The sequence below is a fragment of the Pantherophis guttatus genome, chromosome 2, assembly GCF_059756535.1.
Source record: "Pantherophis guttatus breed Tessera chromosome 2, ASM5975653v1, whole genome shotgun sequence".
Lineage (NCBI taxonomy): Eukaryota > Metazoa > Chordata > Lepidosauria > Squamata > Colubridae > Pantherophis > Pantherophis guttatus.
In genome coordinates, this window is record NC_142064.1 from 153,988,027 (window position 1) to 154,012,444 (window position 24,418).

A 24,418-nucleotide genomic window follows, 5' to 3' on the forward strand; every position below is an offset into this window, starting at 1 on the left:
ACAGACATATTTTTTTAAAAAAATCTTCTTTTTAAAGACAGAAACAACATTAACTTTCTCCAATTCTCTAGCACTGGGGCCATCCTCCAAGATTTTTCCAAGATCTCAGAAAGGAGCTCCAAGATGACATTTATAAGTTCTTCCAAAGCTCTCAGATACAGTTGGTTTGGTCTAGGATACTTAAACTCATTCATTGTAGCCAGATGTTCCCTCACCACCTCCTTGTGTGTGGAAAGTTGATCTTGGAGAGTTCCATCTTCTTCCTGTCATCTGTTTCGGTTCTACTCTTTTCTTAGCAGTGGGCTGGCCCCTTCTTTGTTCTCCTTTTATCATCTGCATAGCCAGAAAGGCCCTTTTATGATGCTTTAAGCTTCCACTGTGAGCCTCAGTTCAATTTATGTTTCAGCCTGATTTTCCTTTTGCAAATATTAGCTACTTGCTGATTGCTTTCTTGTTGATTACATCCACCTCCTTCTTCCTTTGTATGCCCCTTTTAACTCAATGTTCATCTAAAGGATCCTCTGCATCCTCAGTAATATCCCTGCTTTTTATCACTGGAATAGTAGGACATTTTATCTCGTAGTTTAAAAATTCCCACTCTGACCTAAGAATTTTTGTTCATGAAATCCCACCTAGCAGTTATCTAAACTTAACATTGACTTTATTGAAATGTAATGTACATGCTTGGCTGTGCTCCAGTTTCTTTTTCACCAGTAGCTAGAACCCTGTGATAATGTGACTGCTTTCTCCCTAGGTTCTCCCAGCTTTTATCTCCTCTGCTAATTCTTTCATAATTATTTGAATTAGATTTAGAACTCCTGGTTTCTTTTTTAACCTTATGGAAAATGAAAATCAGCAATGAAAGTCAGCAAAGGCACTAAAGAGTTTTTCCAGTGGTGTTGCTGACTGTTGCAGCCTTTGCCAAATTGGTTTTCCGAGAGATAACTGACTGTAACTAACTTACTATAACTAACAATACAACATTATCAAAATGTTTCTCCTGTCTTGTAGAAGTTTTGTAATCTCATCCAGAGATGCATTATTCAAAATTTCTGCCTGGTTTGGCAGCTTAATAGTACCCACTCTTATCTTTCTGTTGCCCCTAATTTGCATTCTTGATCAAATGATCTTGTTTGACATCTTGGTTGAAAACTAGGAATCATCTCAGATTCCTAGAAAAGGGAGGAGGGAAAAGAATTGTGGTTGTAAATGAAGATAATCTAGGTGTGCTCTTCCTTCATATATAATCACATTTCTTCCCTCTCCTCCCTTTTTTCTGTCTAGTCAATATGCCCTTCAGGTTTTGCACCCCACCAAGGTTTCATCTTACTTGGTTTCATAAGGCTTACCAAGTCATATTCACCTTCTTATGTTAAGATAAGAGCCAGAAGAGAATGCACTGGTTAAGGCATAGGTGAGAAAGAACATGTGTTCTAGTCCTGCCTTAGTCATTCACTTTCAGCCCTAGGAAGGAGAGCCTTGGTGGCGCAGCAGACTAAAGTGCTGTTAAATAGCACCAGCTGCCTGCAATTACTGCAAGTTCAAATCTCACCAGGCTCAAGGTTGACTCAGCCTTCCATCCTTTCAAGGTAGGTAAAATGAGGACCCAGTTTGTGGGGGCAATAAGCTGACTTTGTATAAAAAAAGAACACCGCTTTGGGGGGGGGGGGCGAAAGCCCTACTAAGCAGATATATACAAAAGTATGAAGGCTATTGCTTAACGCATTGTCAGCCGCCCTGAGTCTCCGGAGAAGGGCGGCATATAAATCGAACCAATAAATAAATAAATGGCAAACCACTTCTGAAATACCTTGCCAAGAAAACTTCAGGGATCAGTCCAGGTTCTTTTTGTTCCCACATTCTATGCACTTGTATGGATCATGTACTGTAATTTCACCAAATCTTTCCTGTATTACATGCTCATTATTACATGCATCTTGTACATTTTTTCTCAGATCTATTTACCATGCTTAGTATTGCATTATTACCCAAGCTTTCTTCCATTCAGGGTTGACTTTAAAGCCCTCTGATCAATTTTATATACCCATTTCCCAGTTCTGGTGAGCTGCCTTATAGGAGTCTCTCTGTTTAGAAGCACATCCTAACGTCTTAAGTGTCACAAATGTCCCCCTTCCTTAAAACTTCCCTAACCTGATTATTTTAACTTTTTTTTCAAAACAGCGACCTGGTTCATACCTCATGCTAAGCACGGATATAGATTATTTGGTTTCTTAGGATGAGTGATCTTAGTTATTATGTTTGGTAAGCAATAGTTATGGCCTAGGGCTGGTACGAACAGAACTATGTTAACAAACCATGGTTAACATAATGACTGGCCTGGTATAATGTGTTAATACAGCCAATGAGCAGAGGGTTTTGAAGGGTGGGGTAAGGTAGGGAATAAAGCAAGATGATGCTCTGATGTAATTTATATAGGCTGAATTCTACTAGGCTGAAATATTCTGAATCAATTCGTTCTCCATTACTCACTATGGCTTTTCCTCAGATATTACCTCTTCAGGGGACAACCATTCCTGGCGGATTCCCTTTTGTGCCAGCTTAATGCCTACTCTTCTTTATAATAAGGTGCACCTGGCAGCTTTTCATACCTCTCTCCCTGGCCTCCTGTCCCCGAACATTTCTGTTCCTCTCCAGTCCGTGTTTATCTGCCACTTTAGAAGAAAGTTCGAATTGCATTTGCTATCCATTTAATAGTGAAATGCTGGCCTCTCTTGACAGCTTATAAATAGCTTTCTTGGAGTCCGATTTTGAGATTTGGAATTTTTGCTGAGAAAAAATAGAAAATAAACAGCTATCTATCTGCAAAACAATCAGAGGTGGCTTGCCTCTTCACTTTCCCTCTCCCCCTCCAATTCCATTATGTCCTTCAGCATATGCAAGTTCCTTAATATCCCACGGGAAGAGAGTCCATTAAGGCAAAGACTTATATCAATCTCTCCCTTCCAACTTAATTAAGTTTTTTATAAACATTCAGCCCCGAATGGAAAAAAAAATAAGAATGCACAACCCGGCACCAAATTACCAAGGCAAATAGCATCCAAATCAAGTTATTTTCCCTGCCTTGTTTGAGTCCAGTTTTAATTAGGCAGCTGTTGGGACTTGGTGTTGCTAGCATGTAATTGTGTCATTGCCATTCATTAAATGTTTGATGCAAGCTATTGTTGGCTTGCTTCTCAACATTTCCATTTCTTCTGTTTCTTACCAATGACCTAGCCAACTTCGCCTTTCAAATAATTACAGTTTAACAATAGCAGACACTATTTATCTGCTAGAAAGGCACTGTAGCTGCCTCTGCCATGGCTTCAGGAGCAAACTGTTGTTCTCCAATTCTTGCTGATAATTTTGATCCTGAGATAGAACAAAAGACCCAATTCCAAATTGTGAATTAATCATAGAATTGAATACAAATAGTACTCTTGTAATTAATTATATTTTACCTCCATAGGTACTTATAACAAAATAGGGATATCTCAAGACTGGAAGAGTATTTGAGATGAACATTATCTAAAGTTCAGAAACATATGGCTAAACATAAATGGAATTATGTGAAGAACATATAGAGTACCTGAACAATCAGGAAAAGCACATCCTAAGGCTTACCATCTGCTTAATTTTTTTTTTTTTTTTTAGATTTCACATAAGTCTAACATAGTCGATGCCTCATTCACTTTGCTCATTTGTTTGACTGTGTTGAGCCATGAGCTCACCAGCTTGTCAGTTAATTCAATCATTTTGCATTGATTCGACCCAAAATCCAGCTAATCAAAATCTAATTTCAGCTTTGTTATGTAGTAAATGGATTACACTGAGTTCAAATCTTAGTTGCAGTCCAGAGGGACGTGAGTACATGCTGTATACACACACTCCCATTTTTTTTTTATTTTTGTTTGCTCGTTTCCTTCAGAATTAGTCACAAATGCCCATTTCCCAAAACAATTATTTTACAAAATCTGTCTACAAGCTGTTTGCAGTTTGGCAGTTCAAAACAAAACAAAATCCTCAACCTTTTAAAGTGAAAATCTTAATAATATGTGGTATTTTAACTCCCTCAAACATTTCACAATAATTGAATGATGCTTCTACCTCTGTTGTCCTCCTATCAAGCATCGCCCCACACCTACAGGACATACAGAGCAAGACCTGGCTTTCTTTTGCAAGCTTCTTTACCCTTTCAACTAATAGGTTCCCACTGCAGTTTTATTTTCAAAAGAATTTAGGATTGCCACAAGTTCTGTAGAAAAAGAAACACATTTTCTATCAGAGTGATTATGATGGCTTCCTCCCCAAATTTCCTGGGAACTGTAATTTGTTGACAGTGATAAGACTTCTCAATAGAAATACCTAATATCCCTTGTAAGAGCCACAGCTCTTAGTAAGGCCCACTATAACCTTTATTCTGCATGCGTTAAAATGGCTAAGACCGCAGTTCTAATGGTTAAGCTTAGAAACATGAAATCTGTCTTAGATCTAATTTCCAACAGCAAGCTGCATGCTGCATAGCCTTGGCTTTCAAGAATTCCACAATAATCCCCAAGTTAGTACAACCAGGACAGCAAAAGTAATTTCTAGCAGCAGTTTTACATAATGGTCACCAAGGCCTAAAATGAACGAAATAAGGGGTATGATATTCTGTTATGGTTCCAGGGAAACTTTCAGTGCAGCAGAACAATTCACAGCTTGTAGAGATTCAAATTGGTTCCTCTTTATTTATTTATTTCTCACATCGTCAGTGCTAATAGAATAGCAGCTAACAAAACATAAAACAATAAACACTTCCAAATTATATTAAGGGGTAAACAATAAAACTAAAAAGTGACCTGGCGACAGTTGCTCAGACTGTAATTTAAAGCAGTAAAATCAAACAAAATAAAATGGAGAAAGGGAGGGAGGGAGGGAGAGAGAGAGAGAGAGAGAGAGAGAGAGAGAGAGAGAGAGAGAGAACACCTAACCAAAGTAATTCTCACTTGCCATATAAATGTGCATGAAGTCAAGCAAGCAGAATGAAAGTAGAAAGAGAGAGACTGAAAACAAAGCATTGAAGGTCAAGGAGGCGTTTGGAAACAATAACCAAAAGAGGAGAGTTGTGGTGGCAGGTAATTTGATTTGTTTTATTTATTTGTTTGTTTGTTTATTATGCATGTGTTTATGCCACTACAATTGCCTGACCTTCATGGCTTACTAGCAGGAACATATAAGCATACAATAATCAAAAATCCACTAAATACCAGCAATTATCACAATATACATAATGTGTATAGACACACACACACATATACTTACACACATAATCAGTAACAATACTATAATCATAAATCCACAGCGTCAAATATCGCTGAGGGATAGAGATTCATCTTCCTACTATCCAGTTGTCTGTTAAAAGCCTTATTTTCTTTCCCGAGGAGAAGAAATAAAGAAAAAGATAAAAGGGAGGGAGGGAGGATAAAGATAGAACAATATGGAAAAGAATAGGGCCTTTATACCTGGATTGCAAAAATCCTGTTGATCATGGATGAGAATAGCCATTTTAAAAAAAACCTCTTTGCTGCCATCTAGTGATCATCAGGATTTGTTATCCTCTGCAGCCTCCAGATACGGTAGTAGCCCTCCTGCATAATCCTTCCCTGCGTACAGTAGTGCCCTAGAAAAGAAAGCCCCATGCCCAGCAGAAGAATCTACCACAGACATAAAAGCTTCTTATCACTGAGCTCTTTTATTCAGAACCACTGGAGCTGTGGGGAACACTGAAATAAAGTTTTGTTTCAGTTAATTTTTTTGCATCAAACTTCTTCAAACCAGCTTCACAAACCATCCTGACCAGGAGAGGTGGCCATGAAAGGCATGGTATGTTGCCTCTGTGGTCTTAAGACTCTCCTTGAAGAAAATTGCACCTACTTCACATGACCCTTTCTTCCATCTGGAAACCTCCATGACCCTTTCTTTTGCAAAAATAAATGCAATTACTACGTAATACTTACAGGATTTAAATGGTTCCATAACTATAATGCCCATTTTGTTCCCCACTACAGCAGTAGAAGAAAAAGAAAGAGAGGTCAGAAAACTCTGGTAACCCTAATCTTTTGTGCAACTTGACACGGTGGACCAATCCTCTAGAACAGGACTCCCATAGCTCAAATCACATCTACCCCTTTTGTTGTGGCCTGTCAGCCACTGGTCCCTCCAGCAGCCAAATCAGATGAGGAGAAGGCATGGGAGTCAGTGTCAACCTCAAGGCAACCTGAGAGCTCTGAGGGGGAAGAGGGAATGGAGTTGTCAGAGAGAGAGACAGAGGCGGATCCTGGGCCATCCACCTGAGGAGAGTCAACAGCTCCCAAATCTGGAGGTGGCTGATGAGGAAGAGGAGGAACAGCTGGGTCCAGTGCCTGACACGCAGATGCGCAGAAGGCAGAGGAGGGGAGAGCAGTGGAAATCTGTGGGCCGATCCTTAGGACGGAAGAGCCACCGCTGCTAGCAAAGCCCCACCCTAGCTCTGGGATAAAAAGCAGGGGGCAGAGATGAATAGATGTGGCAGACAACTATTCATCTGCCACACAGACTTGTTAGCTTGCTGTGAGAGAGAAACTTTTTGCTGGGGCTGCTGGCACTCATAATAAAGGAATCATTGTTTCAACTACAGAGGGTTTGTCATGTTTGAGGAGCTGGGTCAGAACACCTTTCTTCCTATTTTTTGAAGGCCCCAGCATACATTGCTGAAGGGCCAAGGAAAAACTAGATCACTTAAAGGAAAATTCAGAACACTGAAGAATTCCCTAAAAAGGCCCTCACTCTTTTAGCAAACACTATCTCAGAGAACAAAAAGTGAATTAATCTTTCTAATGATGACCTAAATGAAAAAGAGATGTTTATTTGACAGGAGACTGCTTCCAAATGATGTAGACCATGACCATCTAGGACAGGGGTGTCAAACTCATGGCCCACAGGCCGGATGCATCATCCACTGGCCATGCCCACCTCAGTTTAACGACGGGGCAGAAAGTCGTGATACGTCACATGACAACGTGACGCCGTGAGTTTGACACCCCTGATCTAGGACCTTCAGAGTCAATGAACTGAAGCCAGAAACAAGATAAAAGGCAGTCAAGAAGGGGGGAAAAAAAGGACTAAATGAGATGGATTGTTGCTGTTGTGTTGTGAACCTACTAACATCTCCTAATACTCATCCAAGGCAGAACCCAAATTGGACACCTCACACTAGATCAAGCAGCATGTTGTCAAGACATGGGGAAAGTTGTAGCTAGCATAATATGTTAGGAAAAGCCTCACTAATGGCCTTTGCCATACCAATAGTCAAGAATAGCCAAACTCCAGATCCAGGAACATCTGCAAGCTATGAATTAGATTTGTAGGGAAATTAGCAAACCCATGCAAAATGATTTGAAGGCCTAGTCCTAAATCAACCTTTCCATCAACAGCACTTCCAACCTGCTTGGTTAAGCATAACTTTGATGGTCTGTACAGCCAAATGACTGTCCTTCATTGTTAACATATCTGTATGCTATTAAAGGGCATGACTTGTCTTTTCTGGAGATCTCTGTCTGGTAATAAAAGCGCAGGATTAATCTGGGCTGCCTCATCCATAACATTGGCAATCTTATCAGAAGTAAGCAATTTTTAGCATGCTTTTTCAAAAGTAAGTCTCTCTAATTTCATGGCAGTTTACAGTTGCTATGTAAAGTGTCTTTACTATTATAAGCATAGTAATAGCGTCTTTACTATTGTAAGCATCCAGGAGAGTTCTATAGAAGTCTACTTAGAAGCATACCTCACTGGGTTCAGTGGGACTTATTGCAGGTGAACAGCTAAAGAGTTGTAAACGTTCCTGCACAATTGAAAACTACAGTAAATTACTGCACCATTTGGAATTTGTCTAATATGGAGACCAATACATTTATGGAGAGCGTATTCAGAATATAAAACAGAACTAATAGTTTATCATAAGACATAATTTGCAGAGTGAGCTATTCATGTATATATCGTTTTCATTTGATAGTATGATAGAAGATGACACTTTCACTCTTAAAATAACAGGCAGATCTAGAATAAAAAAAAACCCTAAAGGCTCAGAGGTATTTTAGTCATTTCTGCAACTGATCATCCTACCCACTGTTTCCTGGCCCATCCTCTGCCATCTTGACAGGTTTCTAATTAATATGTGCCAGTGGAAGAAAATGCATCCAATTTATCAAATGCTTGAATTCCAGTGATTCCCCCGTGGGGCAACATGGGTTAAAGAAGATCTGATTTTCAACTCCTTTGTGTCATGACCACTTCTTATCTTTATTGTATGGGAATTGGATGACCTCCCAATGTAATCAATAATAACAGTAACAATAATAATATGTTGGCAGTAAGTTAGACAAATCCTTTCGATTGTCTGCACAAGAATCATTCTACAGGCATTTTCAATACTGGAACTCCCAGCACAAATACATTTGAAGACTATAATTAAAATGTGTTGAGAGAAAATGTGCTTAGGGAGATTTGGAAATAATTACAGTTAGTTACCAAATATTGGACCAAGTAGTTGCCTGACATAAAACTTGGTTTTAAGATAATGATTACCAATAAAAAGTGTAGCTAAAGCTGTAGCTATTGGCAAAAACATTAGAGAAGTAATGACGTGTTTATTCAGGTTGACTGTTAAAGGGTGATATAAAGCGGTTTGTTTTTAATTCACCAAGGTAACTTATCTGCCACTTCTTTACTTTGCACTCCTTCTGCTATCCAGCTCTACTGTTCTTTGATGACTCACTTTCTGGCAAGCATTCATTGAATGATGCTCAATGTACCTTTTGTCTGCAGAGATAGAGAGACACAGATGACCCTTCATGGATCTGTGGACCAATAGGAATCAAAGGTAATTCCAAAGTACCAAGTGCCTCAGGGCTAATTGCCACTCTCCAGATGTTATTTCCAAATGATACTTCAATCAATCAATCAATCAATCAATCAATCAGAATAGAGCTGGAAGGGACCTTGAAGGTCTTCTAGTCCAATCCCCTGCTCAAGCAGGAGATCCTATACCATTTCAGACAAATGGTTGACTAGTCTCTTTTTGAAACCCTCCAATGATGGAGCAACCACAACTTCTGAAGACAAGCTGTTCCACTGGTTAATTGTCCTCACTGTTAGGAAGTTTCTCCTTAATTCCAAGTTGCTTCTCTCCTTGATTAGTTTCCATCCTTTCTTGTCTTGCCTTCTAATACTTTGAAAAATAACTTGATTCCCTCTTCTTCATGTTTGTATTTGTACATCTATATTCCACTATTTTGTTCAGGAGCTCTGCCTTCTTACCATTTGATCATGTTGGACTGAAAGAATGACAGGCCCAAAGTCACCCAATGTGCTTCTGTGGATGATGGTGGAACTAGAACCTGGGTTTCCTCAGTCTTACACCCTTCATCACTATCCCACACTGGTTCTTGAGGTACCGCATGCCTTCGTAGTAATTTCTTAAATTCCAGGTTGCTTCTCTCCTTGATGAGTTTCCATCCATTGTTTCTTGTCCTGCCCTCTGGTGCTTTGGAAAATAAGTTGACCCCCATCCTCTTTGTGGCAGCCTCTCAAATATTGGAAATACTTCTACCATCATCACACACCTTTTGGCCAACTAATTAGATCACCATCCAGGACACTCCTTTTCTGCACTCAGATAGAGGCTATGGGCCCTTTACAATGTACCTGGATCCTACCTGGAAAGCAACATGGAGAGAGTAACTGTCCAAGATGGCCAGCACTTCAGACTCCTCTCTAAGCCTATTCTGGTTTCAGATATGATGGAAGCAGCCAAAGTAGTGAGATGCATTAAGCATCTTAATGCTAGCATCTGTACTTTTTCAAACCTCCCTTTGTTGATAATGGGAAAAGATGTCTCTGTCTTCTTTAATTGGAATGGGGTATCATTTCCAGGCACAGCAAAAGTATCGCCTCTCCAATTTCAGACAAATAGGTGCTGAATCTGGAGACACGATCCCTTACATTTAAGCAAAACAAAACACAAGAGTGAAACAGATCAGAAAAGGAAATATTTTAACATTGATTGTTTTGAAAAGCGATTAAATAATAGTGTATGCATACAGTAGTCAGCCCTTCCGTGGGAATAAATCCTATCAAAAGATTGACAGATGCTAATTTTTTGTGTATGGAAAAACAGTATTTGCACATTTGGGAATGGTTAAAAAAGAAAAAAAAACTGTTGATATTGGTCGTTGCTAGATGTGCACTAGGAGCCTCTCACACTGAGCACCATCACGCCCAACCAACAACACTGTCACTAATATCTGGCATCATATTAGATCCTGATTTCTAACTGCTATGAAGCAATAAAAAAAGGACAGACAAGTTGCAGAATGACAGAATAACAGAGTTGGAAGGGATCTTGGAGGCCTTTAGCCGGACCTCCTGCTCAAAGCAGGAGACCCTATATCATTTCAAACAAGTGGCTGTCCAGTCTCTTCTTAAAAACCTCCAGTGATGAAACACCCACAACTTCTGAAGACAAGCTGTTCCACTGGTTAATTGTCCTAACTGTAGGGAAGTTTCTCCTTAATTCCAAGTTGCTTCTCTCCTTGATTAGTTTCCATCCATTGTTTCTTGTCTTGCTTTCTGGAATTTGTCTTGCCTGCCTGCCTGTCTGCAATTTAAGAACAATTTTTACAATGCTTGTTAAGTGAATACCATACTCCTTAAGCCAATTCAGCTTCCCAAATGGGCGTTTTTTTGACAGAAAATGGCAAAATGTTGCAAATCGTGATCACATTACTATAGGATGCTGCAACCAGTGCATTTACACTGCACTCCTAAATGTGAGCCAGTTGCCAAGGGCTTGAATTGCAATCACATGACAACAGGCGTGGCACAATGATCGAAAGTGTGAGTCCAGGAAAGTGTGAGTACAGGCCTTTTTTTCTAAGGCTGTCGTAACTTTGAACAGTCACTAAAAGAATGGTCAAAAATCAAGGACTACCTGCATGGGATGAGGGAAACTATGTTATGCAATTTTGGAGAAGGAAAACAGTATTATGTTTGTAACTACTGTAAAGAAAATTGGAAATTGCTTTTTTTTAAAGTATTTCCTTTTTTTGATCTGTATCACTTTTTCTTTTAAGAAACGTCTTTTTTTCTAGCTTGGTTCCATTTCAGCTGTGAAATCGGACTTCTCTAATGGAAAGGCTGGATGTCTAGAAATATTCATGCCAAGCAATAGCATTTGGGAGGAAACCTGACAAATTTCAAAAGGAAGTATATAGAAAAATCAAACCAATCCCTTTTAACAGTCTTTATAACTTTGTTGTTTGGAGAGAACATTAAATGACATTTGCAAGCAAATTACAGTATTGTGGTCCTCCCCCAAAGCTACAATTGTTGCATCCTCATGAACCATGTCTTGTGATTAAATCCAGATTTCTTTCTTTTTCTTTTTATCCCAAGGCTTTGTAAGGGGATGAAAATGAAAGGCAGAAAATTGTTATGATTTCTGCAGGCATTTTTTTACCTTTTCACAGTTCCCTGATACACTAAATCACATACAAAGCTTCCCAACAATTCTACAATTGGCTTGTTTCGTAGCTGTAAAATCAGCCTGATTCATCCCAAGATTCAGTCAAATGTGCTGCATGCCTGTAATATACATTTTTGTTTCATCCTATCCTATCCTATCCTATCCTATCCTATCCTATCCTATCCTATCCTATCCTATCCTATCCTATCCTATCCTATTCCTTTTTCATGTATTCTCATTGCATTTCAATCGCATGGCAATTTGGATTGGTTCTATCCCTTTTTCTCATACAATGAAAGTGCTTAAAAAGATTACATTTTTCTTGATATAAACCTGCTCATTAAGCCCATCACAAAAAGGAGAGTAAAGCCTTTCCCACGCTCTCCACATATAGTATACATACATATACATACATACACATACTACACATACACACACACGTGTGTGTGTGTGTGTGTGTGTGTGTGTGTGTGTGTGTGTGTGTAGCATGTGTGTATGTATATCAGTGGTGGGTTGCTCCCGGTTCGGCCTGGTTCGGCCAAGCTGATAGTGGTGATGATGTGACATTACCGAACTGGTTCTCTGTGACTGGGAGCTGGGCCCTCCCGCCCACCCCCGCTTTATTCCTATCTTTATTTCTTCATTTTTAGCCCAGCTGATAGGCACGGCAGAGTGGATTGCTGCACCTCAGCTGGCCAGAAACCTAACGCGCTTGCGCGGAGTGCAAGTTTGGCGTGCGTGCGAGGTAAGCGAGCAGGCGCACAGTGATCACGTGCAAAGCGCATGCGCGAAGAGAACCAGTAGTAACACCGGTTGGAACCCACCACTGATGTATATGTATGTATACTACATGTTGTGGAGAGTGTGGGATAGATGATATAGATATAGATATAGATATAGATATAGATATAGATATAGATATAGATATAGATATAGATATAGATACAGATCAAGGGATGTGGTGGCTCAGTGCCTAAAACGCTAAGCTTGTCGATCAGAAGGTCGGCAGTTCAGCGGTTTGAATCCCTAGCGCCACGTAACAAAGTGAGTTCTCATTATTTGTCCTGGCTTCTGCCAACCTAGTAGTTCGAAAGCACGTAAAAAATGCAAGTAGAAAAATAGGGACCATTTTGGTGGGAAGGTAACAGTGCTCCCCGTGTGCCTTTGGTGTTTAGTCATGCTGGCCACATGACCACGGAGACGTCTTCGGACAGCGCTGGCTCTTCGGCTTTGAAACGGAGATGAGCACCATCCCCTAGAGCTGGAAACAACTAGCATGCATGTGCAGGGGAACCTTTACCTTTATCTATACATATATACCTTTACCTACACACACACACACACACACACACATATATATATATGGGTTTTCTATTGAAGCAACCTGGTCTACCCAAATACGGGAAAGAGCATGGTTCCTTTCACTTTCACCTTTCAGCCCCAATCCAGGAGCCCTCAGGCAGTCACTTTCACAACAAACTATTTTGTGAATATAAATTTAACACAATATATATATATGTGTGTGTATACATATACAGACACACACACACATATGATATATATACACACACATGCATACACACACACACGTACATACACACACACACACACACACACACATATATATATATATATATGCACAGGTCCTCGCTTAATGACCAATTGCTTAATGTCCATTTGGAATTACAACAGACCTCCCCAAAACTACTTACAACTCATTTTCAAAGTTCTGATGGATTCACACACACACATATATATACCTCACAGTCACATGATTGCATTTTGGGCCCTTGGCAACTGGCTCATCTTTATGACTGTCCCATGACTACAATTTTTGGCATTTTTGCTGGGTTTCAGCATTTGCTTCCCCCAGCACAAAGAGCTGCTGTGTCCCTCAGTGACCACAGCAAAAAAGGTCATAAAATTGGAAGCAGTCACATGATGACCTGGTTAATGATTACCATGACTTACAACCATAATTCCTGATTTAATTACGGTCATAAGTAAAGGACTACCTATACACACAGAGAGATACTTAAATAAGAGCACTTGGCAAGTTTTCCCATAGTCTTCAGTTGGTCAAGTCAAATGAAAGCCAAAGCCTTTTTAACATGTGGCTAGTGTTATAGCCAATGAATTAGCTGAACTATTAATACAGGGAAGGAAATCGAAAAAATAAAAAATGACTGGCACAAATAAACATTGACACTTCTCAACCCCCGTGAATATGTAGGCAAACATTGCAAACATTGGCAGGCAACCTTACATCTCTAAATAATAATCTTACAACAGGTCTAGAGCAAAAGTAGCTCCTCCCCTTTTTCTCTTGGGGAAAGAAAATTCTGGTGTTTGCTAATTCAGAGGGAGAACCGCAGGAAAAGGAGTGGGAAAAAATATGCCAAGATTACCAGGTGTACTTTCTGGCTTCACTTGTGAGCACATTCTACCCAACCATAAGATTAGCATTGTTTACCTTTTCTCTTACTTTTCTCTAATTAAACCCAATATGCATATGTATCTGCTGGAGATTTCTTCCAGCTTGCTGGATAGAAAAATCTGCCCACGGATTGTTAAAAATAAAAATAAAAAAGACACATTGGTTTTATTAGACATGTTAAGCATATGCTTGATATCATTTTTCCCATTAAAAAAATTCCTGAAAAAAACTTCATGTAGACAGGATTGTGCATTTATTCTGTTTCATCATTTTTTAAAAAATGTTTGGTATTGATGTATGTAATATAAACTGTAAGACAGTAAGCGTCAGTTCTACAGGCAATAAACATGGGTGCATTTTCTGATTTAGAGGGAAGTGTTAGCATTGCTAGCAGATCTTTCCTTCCTTCCTTCCTTCCTTCCTTCCTTCCTTCCTTCCTTCCTTCCTTCCTTCCTGCCTGCCTGCCTGCCTGCCTGCTTGCCTGCCTGCCTGCCTGCCTGCCTGCCTTCTTGCCTTCCATGGACCAGTACCGGTCCACAGCATTCCAGAAACCAGGCTATGCAAACAAGCAAAGCCCCATCCATGGGATGCAAGCACAAAACCATGTCCCCTCCGGTCCACAGAAAAACGTATCTCCACTGAACCAGTCCCTGGTGCCCAAAAGGTTGGGGGGCACTGCTCTAATATAACAATTTTTGATTGATAGATTTTGGTGTGCCCTTCCCTCTGGACACATTAATATTCTTAGGGGCTGCACCTATTTTGAAGAAGTGGTTTGGCTGCTTGAAGACTTGCATCAAACTCAGGCTGCTTTAGGAATGTGATGCATTAAAACAACAAGATCTTTTTTTTTTATTTTCCAGGCTCAGGTGTGCTTTAATGAATAGCAGAAGGGGCTGTGCTCACCAAGATCCAAATCTTATCTTTCCAAAACATTTTGAAGCATGCACATATATATATTATGAATTAAAGACAATTATAATGAAGAATCTGTTACAGCCAGTGGTGGGATTCAGCCAGTTCGCACCACTTCAGGAGAACCGGTTGTTAACTTGCTGAGCAGTTTGGTGAACTGGTTGTTGGAAGAAATCATTAGGGCAGAGAACCGGTTGTTAAATTATTTGAATCCCACCACTGGTTACAGCCATTAGTTTGAAATGGTACAGGGTCTCCTGCTTTAGCAGGGGGTTGGACTAGAAGACCTCCAAGGTCCCTTCCAACTCTGTTATTCTATTAAGTGTCATGTAACTGCCTGTGTTCACTTATGTCATTTTTGGACAACATTTTCATCTTCGTTACAAATAATAAAAAGAACTTAAAAGTTTGTCTTTCTTGTGCTACCAATTCACAATCACTGGAATATGTTTTTATTACCAGTGATTAGAGAACTACGTTATTTATGATAGCTCCTCTATATCATGAATATAGCCAGCACCAAACAGCCAAGCACAGCCAAACAGTGTTTCTTAAAGGCTTTGAGTTATATGGGACAATCCCTTAAATGAGGGATTTGTTACACCAATAGAATCTTTCTGGCCATTGATTCAGTCGTCTCACTTTGATAACTCTGCCTTGCCAAATCCAACCACAATGTAATGGCTTGTGTTGCTTTCTTGTTGTCAAGGCTCTTGAACTTGTCTTGTCCCCATATTTATATATTCAACTCATTTTCACGTCTCTTACTAGAACTGCATTTTGGATTTGATCTGAACTTAACTGCAATTGTTCCCCCTCCATGTCTTTTGGTTCCTTTCTCTGAATATTTGTTTCTACTCAACCCACAGCCTCATGTCTTTCAGCAAGGTTTCATAATGTCAGAGGCTTGTGAGTTTCCTATGCACTCTCTGGATACTATTCGGATGGATGATTAATGATTTTAATGGGCACTTTTGACTTGGTGAGAGCTTCTACAGAAGTATCCACTATTTCTAATTTTCTACTTTGAGAGAAATGTCCTCTTCAGGAGGTATAGCACAGGACAATGTAGGCCACTTAGCCCAGCTCTTGAAGGCAATTCTTTTTACAGCCGACACAAATGACAGTGTGAACTAAGATGTACAGACACAGGAGCTCAGGTTTTTGTGACTGAAGAAAAAAAAGCCTTGTGCAGAAGGCCCACCTTAAAAAGATAGGCATACGATTTACCCCCCTGCAGGGATCTGTTTATCAGCTGAATAAAACAGGTTAAGTATTCTCTGCATGTTTGCTTCTTCCACTTGATAAAAGGAAAATGGATATATTTGGCTGTTTCGTCTATCTCTAGGACTGTAAAAGGGAAAAAAAAAATTCTTTGCATTATCCAGGGAATCTAATCATGCTTTTTTGCTACTGTCTCTCTTTCATCCCTGGGGAAAACACCAGTTCTTCAGGCTTTGTTCAAAAAAAAAAAAAAAAACAATTTCCCATTGCTCAAGATTCAGTCAGTGAATTTCTCAGTTCCTTTCTCCCTCCCCCTCCTGTCTTTTTTTTATTACATTTGAGCAAATTCTTTACTGACAACAGAATGCTGTGCATTCAGCCCCTGAGAATGAAGATATCTATCTAAGCTCAACTATTCCTATCAATTCCTCTCCCCTCCCCTCCCCTCCCCTTCCCATTCCCTTCCCTTCCTGTAAGAAAATGTATTTTGTTGATAATTTTCAGCTGATTTCCAATGATTACCAGAGATTTACTCCTCCCAAATTGTGACTGTCAATTTTCCTTCTGGATGGCCCATTTAAGGTATTTGTCAGTAGCCTCTACAACAGGAGCATCAAACTCAAAGCCCAGGGGCTGAATCAGGTGTTTAGATCTGGCCCGCAGGGTTGCCCTGGAAACAGCGAAGGACTGGGCCACAGTGCCTCTGCCAGTGAAATCGGAGCTTGCGAGGGCTGCCCTCCCAAGCTCCGTTTTCACTGGCAGAGGGTTGCAGGAGGCCATTACAGCCGAAAACGGAGCTTGAGAGCCTGTTTTCACTGGCAGAGCACTTGGGCCACCACAGGCGCCCTGACACGAGTGGTGTCAAGCTGGCCATGCCCACCCTGGCCCCCCAAGGTCAAACACAACCCTGATGTGGCCCTCAATGAAATTGAGTTTGACACCCCTGCTCTACAATATTATTTCACTTTTCTTGTTGTCTTTAAGGCAGAGGTGGGAGGGAATAGTAAGGTATAATTCTGTCATATAGATGCAGCAGACTGTACTGTTGGTACAAAATTTTGTTGAGGAAGAGTTGAGGAAGCAACATTATGGTTTTGTTTGGTTTGCTTTTTCCTGTAGCTGTAAATTCATTTCTGGGTCAATTTGTGAATCTGGCCAGCATAAGCAACAGCAGCAGCAGAAATAACAACAGCTTGGAAAATCATATAGATTTTCATCTGCATTTTTTTCCAAATGAACTTATTTATCTCATGGGTACATTTTCTGAAAATAATTTGGGTAATTTAACATGTTTTTGTGCATTCTTTTCCTTAACATCTGGGCTTTGTGCGTTTCTGTTATTACATTAATGCTGGGTGCATTTTTAGTGTTCCAAGTATATTACAAACTCGTGCAAAGTGCAGATTTCATGATACTACGAAGGTGCTTTCTATAGGCTTGGGCAACACCAACTGAAAAAATTTGCTTAAGAATTTGGCACCAATACGGTATATTTCTGACTTCTACCTACTCCTTAGGCCAGATGCCTCTATCCACTCATACCCATCCACTTGTCCTTTTTTTGAAGCCACACTATGGGTAGCCCATGAGCCATAAGCTTCATACAGCCCTCTGCAATGCTCGTGTGTCTCTTAAGCATTGAAATACGATTGCATCACGCAAGAGATTATACAAGAATATCAAGGAGAATTTAAAGATTCACTACTCCTCAATAATCCTACAAGTGTGTGTGAGAGAGAGGGAGAGAAATGAGAAAAATGGATGTGCATGGGTAATGCTCCATTCAGTCTCATTGCCCTCCATCTATTTCATGAGGCTCTGTGCATCTGCCAACCCAGATATTTCTCTAGGAAAGACAAAAGGAAAAAGGAGCAGCAGGTTGGTATCACCGTCCCTTTGCTTCACTGCCTGACCACAACAAATGAACATGCAGTGGTTAAAAATAGATAGGACATGAAAGAATGTACTAGGTCTCTGCTTGCAGCTAAGGAGATCAAAAAGGGAAATGTGTAAAAAGAATGATACTTACAACAAGGCAGGTTTAGATGGTCCAAACTATCTGTGGTCTGGTTATCTAGAGTTTCACATGTCTATGGTTGACTGAGAACAGATTTTAGTTCTGTTTAGTTTAGTTTAGTTTAACAGACTTTAATAAAATTTAGTAATTGTTTTTTAGATTTATATCTGGTCAGCAGAGTGGGATGGATGCTGTCGGGGTCTGGACTTGGAGGCACGGAGGTGCGATGATGTGAGAACCCCAGCCTCATCGGAGGTGGCGCTAACCCGGAAGGGACTCGGATGACTATCCCCACACTGGATGGGGAGGCACCTGAACCCAGGAGGCGGGTCACACACACAGCGATTAAACCATCAGTGGTGCTCAGACAGACATAGCCTCAGGAGGAACCCGGGGTCACAAGTGTGTTTGATGGGTCGATAATCAGTGTGTCCTGCAATTCACATTAATTCTCTCTTCATCGATGCATGAGCCGAGTGATCCACCTATACCTAGCCATTTATAAATCAAGAAAGGAATATGGTGGCAAAGTGGTTAGAATACTGTATTAAAGGTTAACTCTGCCCACAGCCTGGAGCTCGATCCTGATGGGGCTTAAGATTGACTTAGCCCTCCATCCTTCTGAGGTTGGTAAAATGAGGACCCAGATTGTTGGGGGCTGACTCTGTCAACTGCTTAGAGTGTTAGTGTTATTGCTATTGCTATATAATGCTCTCACCCAGTGGTGAAATCCAAATTTTTTTACTACCGGTTTTGTGCATGTGGCTTGGTGGGCATGGTGTGGCTTGGTGGGCGTGGCAGGGGAAGGATACTGCAAAATCCCCATTCCTTCCCCACTCCTGGAAGAAGGATATTTCAAAATCTCCATTCCCACCCCACTCTGAAATACCAGCCAGAGGTGATATTTGCCGGTTCTCCAAACTACTCAAAATTTCCGCTACTGGTTCTCCGAACTGCTCAAAATTTCTGCTACCGGTTCTCTAGAACCTGTCAGAACCTGCTGGGTTTCACCTCTGCTCTCACCTCTTATTTTCTCCACAACAACAATCTTATGAGATGGGTTGAGCTGAGTTGAAAGAGAGTGACTGATCCAAAGTCACCCATGCAGCTTTTATGCCTAAGGGAAGTTTTGAACTCATAAACTCCCGGTTTCTAGCCCAGCAGCTTGAGCCGTGGTGGTACAGTGGTTAGAGTGCAGTACTGCAGGCTATTTCTGCTGACTGCCCGCTGTCTGCAATTTGTCAGATCGAATCTCACCAGGCTCAAGATTGATTCAGCCTTCCATCCTTCCAAGGTGAGTAAAATGAGGACCCAAATTGTTGGGGGCAATATGCTGACTCTGTAAACTGCTTAGAGAGGGCTGTAAAGCACTGTATTGCGGTATATAAGTCTAAGTGCTATTGCTATCTTAACTACTCCACCAAATTGACTCTCTCACATAAAGGCTTTTGAGATTCAACAGTTTGGCCCTTTTTTAAATTACTTTATACATGCACGCCATGGCAGACAGACTTTGATGCATGTGTAAGATATATTTTTAAGGATTGGTATTAAGTCATATGCAAAGTATAATTTGCTCCTCCTTTTCCTCACACCATTGCAGTAGATCTTGCTGAGTCAAGCCAGTTGTGAGACATCAGATGGCTTCCTAGCAGCAGCTGGTCTTCTTTGAAGCCGCTCACTCAACTGATGTAGCAGGAAGAGGGAGTGGCCTTGAAGGACAGGAGGAAGAGCCATCACCAAGGCAAAAGATAAAAGGAGACTGAGCCTCGCCTAAGAATGTAATATGGGTAAACAAAAACTGAGATGACATCTTAGAACATCAAGACAAACCCCTCCTGGGAGTCATCCTGCTGAAGCTTCCAACATCTCCCAGAATTCCCAGTCTGTAATAGCTGGAATTTCTGCAGTTGTAGAATTATTTAGGTTTTACTCTAGGGATTATTTTCATATTTCAAAAGAAAACATACTCTGCCCTAGAAACTATCTTTTCAACTCATGGTTTGCTATGAAGCAAGCCTTCTTCCTCTTGTTGACTGGCATAAGAAAAATAACTCATCACTTTAAGTTATTTTTGTATAGACTGAAATGAAATTTACATTTCATATGTATGCACTTCTTTTCAGAAAAATATTTACATGATATTGCATCTATTAAATGTCAGATGAAACTGTATTAAAACTTCCCCACATCTACTCTTGCATGGACAACATGGATGAACCACTGGGAGAATATGAAGCAGGCTTCCTACTCCTCTAGAAGACAATGTCAAAACTTACTAGGTTCTCATTTGCTATTTGGAGGAAGTAAGGAACTTTCCTCTTCCAGTGGTATGTAATGTCCCCTTGGAAAATGGCTATTTCACTGGACATTCATCATTTTTTTTTATTTGAATATGTCCCCATTTGCTGTAAGCAAACAATTTGTCATATAAAAATATTATGACAGCAAGCTCAGCAAGGTGACAGAAGGTAGGACAAATATGATACACACTTGGAGACCCAAAACGTATGAAAGGTACTGTTTAGGGAAGCTTGCTCTAAGCCATCATAAATAGGATTTTTTCCTTAAAAATGTTTTACAGAGCTGTTCTATCACCCATACATGAGAATAAAGGGAAGCAACAGATTATCTGTCTTCTTCAGATGATAGTGGTCTCCAGGGTAGAAGAATGTTCCTAGCCTGGATCATTGATTGCTGGCCCAGGACAGGAATAGAGGGGCCAGTTGCTGCACAGGCAACAGTACCAGTGTCTCGTGGCACAGAGGATCTGATACTTTACTGTAGATGCTTCCTCTTTTTCCACTTCAGAGAAGATAACTTCTGATACCAGGCCCTAGCATTCTCTGACAAGAAACTCAAACTATCCTACAGTCAGAAAATGAAATTGGAGAGGCATCTGAAAAAGAAACAGTAATAACAGTATGTCTGGACAGTGCTTCAGTTTCAGATACATATCTGGAGTTAAGATTGAGCAGTGAAGTGGCTATGTTTGCTGGTGATATCCAATTGTAGATTGATTGATTTGTTAGATTTATATCCCATATTTCCTCCAGGAATTCAAGAAGGCTAGAAAAATCGAAAAGGGATTTGTTAGGAGTTCCCAAGAGATCTAAAAGTAAATAGACTTCACAATGCCAGATGCAGTTCAAGCTAAAGAAATACAAAGCAATATATATTGACACAAGAAACTCCAACTTCTCATATAAATTTAGGCTATTTTTGCTAACTGTGACTGACCAGGAAAAGGATCTTGGATTCATAGTAGGCAGCTGAAAAGAAATATCATTCAGTGTTCAGCAATTGTAAAACGGTAAATTCTGTAGTTTAAATTATCAGGAAGGGAACTCAAAACTCAACAACTGGCATTTTTTAACTTAGAGTGAAGGCAAGAAGAGAAGCCATGGTGAAAATAAATCATGCATAATTTGGACACAAAGAAGTGTTTTGTTTTGTTCTGTACCATATATAATGAATGATGTACCCAGTGTCCATATTGATATAAGTTGATGTTTTGATTTTATTTGTATGTGTGTTTTTAACCTAATTTACAGATCTTGGGATATATACTAGTGTATGTATACATGAATACACATACTAGTTGGAGACATTAGTGATTGGAACAACCTATATGACCTGGTATGTTAGTAAATAAATAAATAAAAATTTATCCCTTTCTCAGAAATATTAAAACATGGGCTCATCTACTGAAATGAAATGCAAGGAAAATCAGGAAAGATGGAAGAAAATGCTTTATTTTTTCATACAGTGCTGCATTAAGGGGTGGAATTTGCCCCTGGCAATTGTGTTATGGCAGCCAATTTAACTGGTTGCAATGGTTCAGAGGTTCAGGCTATCCATGGCTCATCCTATTGCTGTTGCTTATTACTTCCTATATCTTCCTATATCATAGGCAGTGTGCAATAAGTATTGGTTGCTGAAAAGTAACAGAAAAGCCCTCCAGGCTTGTATGTTAAGTGTGTCTGATTGGTCATTATGGCCACTGAATGCTGGCTAGACGGTGTAACCCCTGATCTAACAGGGCTCTTTGGATCTCCCTCTGGAAATGATGGGTTTGTGTCAGAGTCCAGGAAAGAGACAAGGATATTTGGGGAAACAAATGGCCTTCACATGTCCCAAAAGCTATTTATTTTTTCCTAGATCATCTGGTAATTCTATATCTGACTTACTGAAGGATTAAAAAAGAGTCTATCCTTCAAAAAATCTTCAAAATATCTAAATATACACCATCAACCTGGTGCTGAAGAAAGGATTAAAGTGAATGCTAATTAATCTATTACCATTTGATATATTGTTTTGATCTTAGCACACAAGAAGTCATCCTTTTAGTTTTTATGTTTAGAGTGTACATTGATACACATATCTCTGGTTTGCTTTTTAAAAGAATGTGTCAAGACCTATCTGTAACCTTTTGAGGACAAAGCAGAATAAAACCCCAAGAACTCATTCTATTGTCATTACCAGTCAGGACTGTTAAAGTGGGAAGGGACTCCTTTCACTCTTTCTTGAGTTACCAAGAAACATTTGAAAGGGGCATCTAAATGAGCTGCCATCATTTCCCAGAATTAGCTTAAGTGACAGTCACTTTGTACACACATGTTTACAATCAGGAGCAGATGGTGCAGCTATTGGATCAGTTTCAACACCACTCCAGTGCATGCAGCCAAGCCAGGGATTGGAAGAAGATACGATGACAGATAAATACCCATATTCTGTTGTTGATCTTCTGAGATATGTGTTAGTTTTGCTCTCAGGAAACAGGTAGTTGGGTCCTGTGCCAGCTGTCAGTATTTTTAGCTGGCTTCCTAGGTTTTTGTTTTTTTTAAGGAAAAGACTCAAGGACTTCATTATTTGGCAGGTGAGGAGAAGAGGAATCTACAGATAATCACCAAGGACATTATTTCTCTTGCCAAATTATTTATATAAAGCAGAAGGAGAAAAGATTTGCATACCCCATACCCCCAAGGTGAGTTTTGATCACAGCAATCCATATTTACCCATTCGTGATATAAAAAATGAGGATTACTGACAGCAAGGAAGTAAATATTCATTTTTAACTTCAAGAAAAAAAAATGCATCATAATTGAGCTGGTTTGACACATTTGCTAGTGTGGGGCTGGGGGGGGAGTGGGAATGGTGAACAAGTCCTAATATAGTGCCTATGCTATGAAAAATACAAACTCAATGGATCAACGTGTGGCAGGGAACAAAAGGCAGCTTGGGGCAGACAGAGTAGGATAAAACACAGTAAGTGTGTTTTAGATAGGCTCCAAAGGCAAATTTTTGTATGGTTTGGGTGCTTAAAAAAAAAATCCTACCAAATAATCCAGATCAGGAAACTGACTCCGCTGGATGACTAGAACTATATTTTATTGAGATAGACTTTAATAACAGAATTTCGTTTATTATTTATATTTAACAGATTTATAGGACTGTCCAGCTCACACAAGGTATCACTTGCACATCTGATTGTGCTTTTCCTCCCCTCTCTCTTTTATTCTTCAGTGGATCAGGGAGGAGCCAGTCTGGGTTTCTTTTTAACACTATCCCCTTTTCAAGGATTTAAATACATATGTTTCAGTTTCTGACATCCTGCTTCAAAGCCACCTCCCAGGCTCGGTATGGATGCCTCAGTAGCTAGCTGTTTCTTTCCCATATGGGTCTTTTGTTATGAAAGCCCAACTTATTATCCTGTTTCCCCCAAAGTAAGACATCCCCTGATAATAAGTCCAATCGGGCCTTTGAGCGCATGGCAATACGGCCAAGCGCTTATTTCAGGGTTCAAAAAAATATAAGACAGGGTCTTATTTTCAGGGAAACATGGTATAACTATTGGTTAGAAGTTATTTTAACCAACTAGAGTCGCTGTAAGCGAGTAGGCAGCTATATAAATTTTCTACATAAATAAGTAAATTTTAAATATCAGCTAAATCAGAAAAATATGTGACTGCATTGTTACATTAAGGCAAACCGAATTCTGTTCAAAGAAAAATCAGATTCTGCAGTTTGTGGAGGACATGGAACACTGAGAAAAGTTTACACAAATTCACTTCTTGCACATTAATCATAAAACTTCAATTGGGAGCCACCCAGAGCTAGTTACAAGATGGGATGGAAGAGGGGTGAAATGTTCCCAGTTCAGACCGGATCAGGCAATCCGGTAGCGATTGTGGCAGGTGGTTTGGAGAACCGGTAGCGATGGCGGCATGAGGCTCCGCCCACCTGCCCAGGGGTCGTTACTTCCTGCTTTTAAAAGGGAAAAAAA

The 24,418-nt window shown here is 40.0% G+C and overlaps 1 pseudogene; it reads right to left on the minus strand.

The window, feature by feature from the left end:
* Window positions 1-18,489: 18,489 nt before the first annotated feature.
* On the minus strand, window positions 18,490-18,628 carry LOC148115382 (5.8S ribosomal RNA; annotated as a pseudogene).
* Between the last annotated feature and the right edge of the window lie 5,790 nt (window positions 18,629-24,418).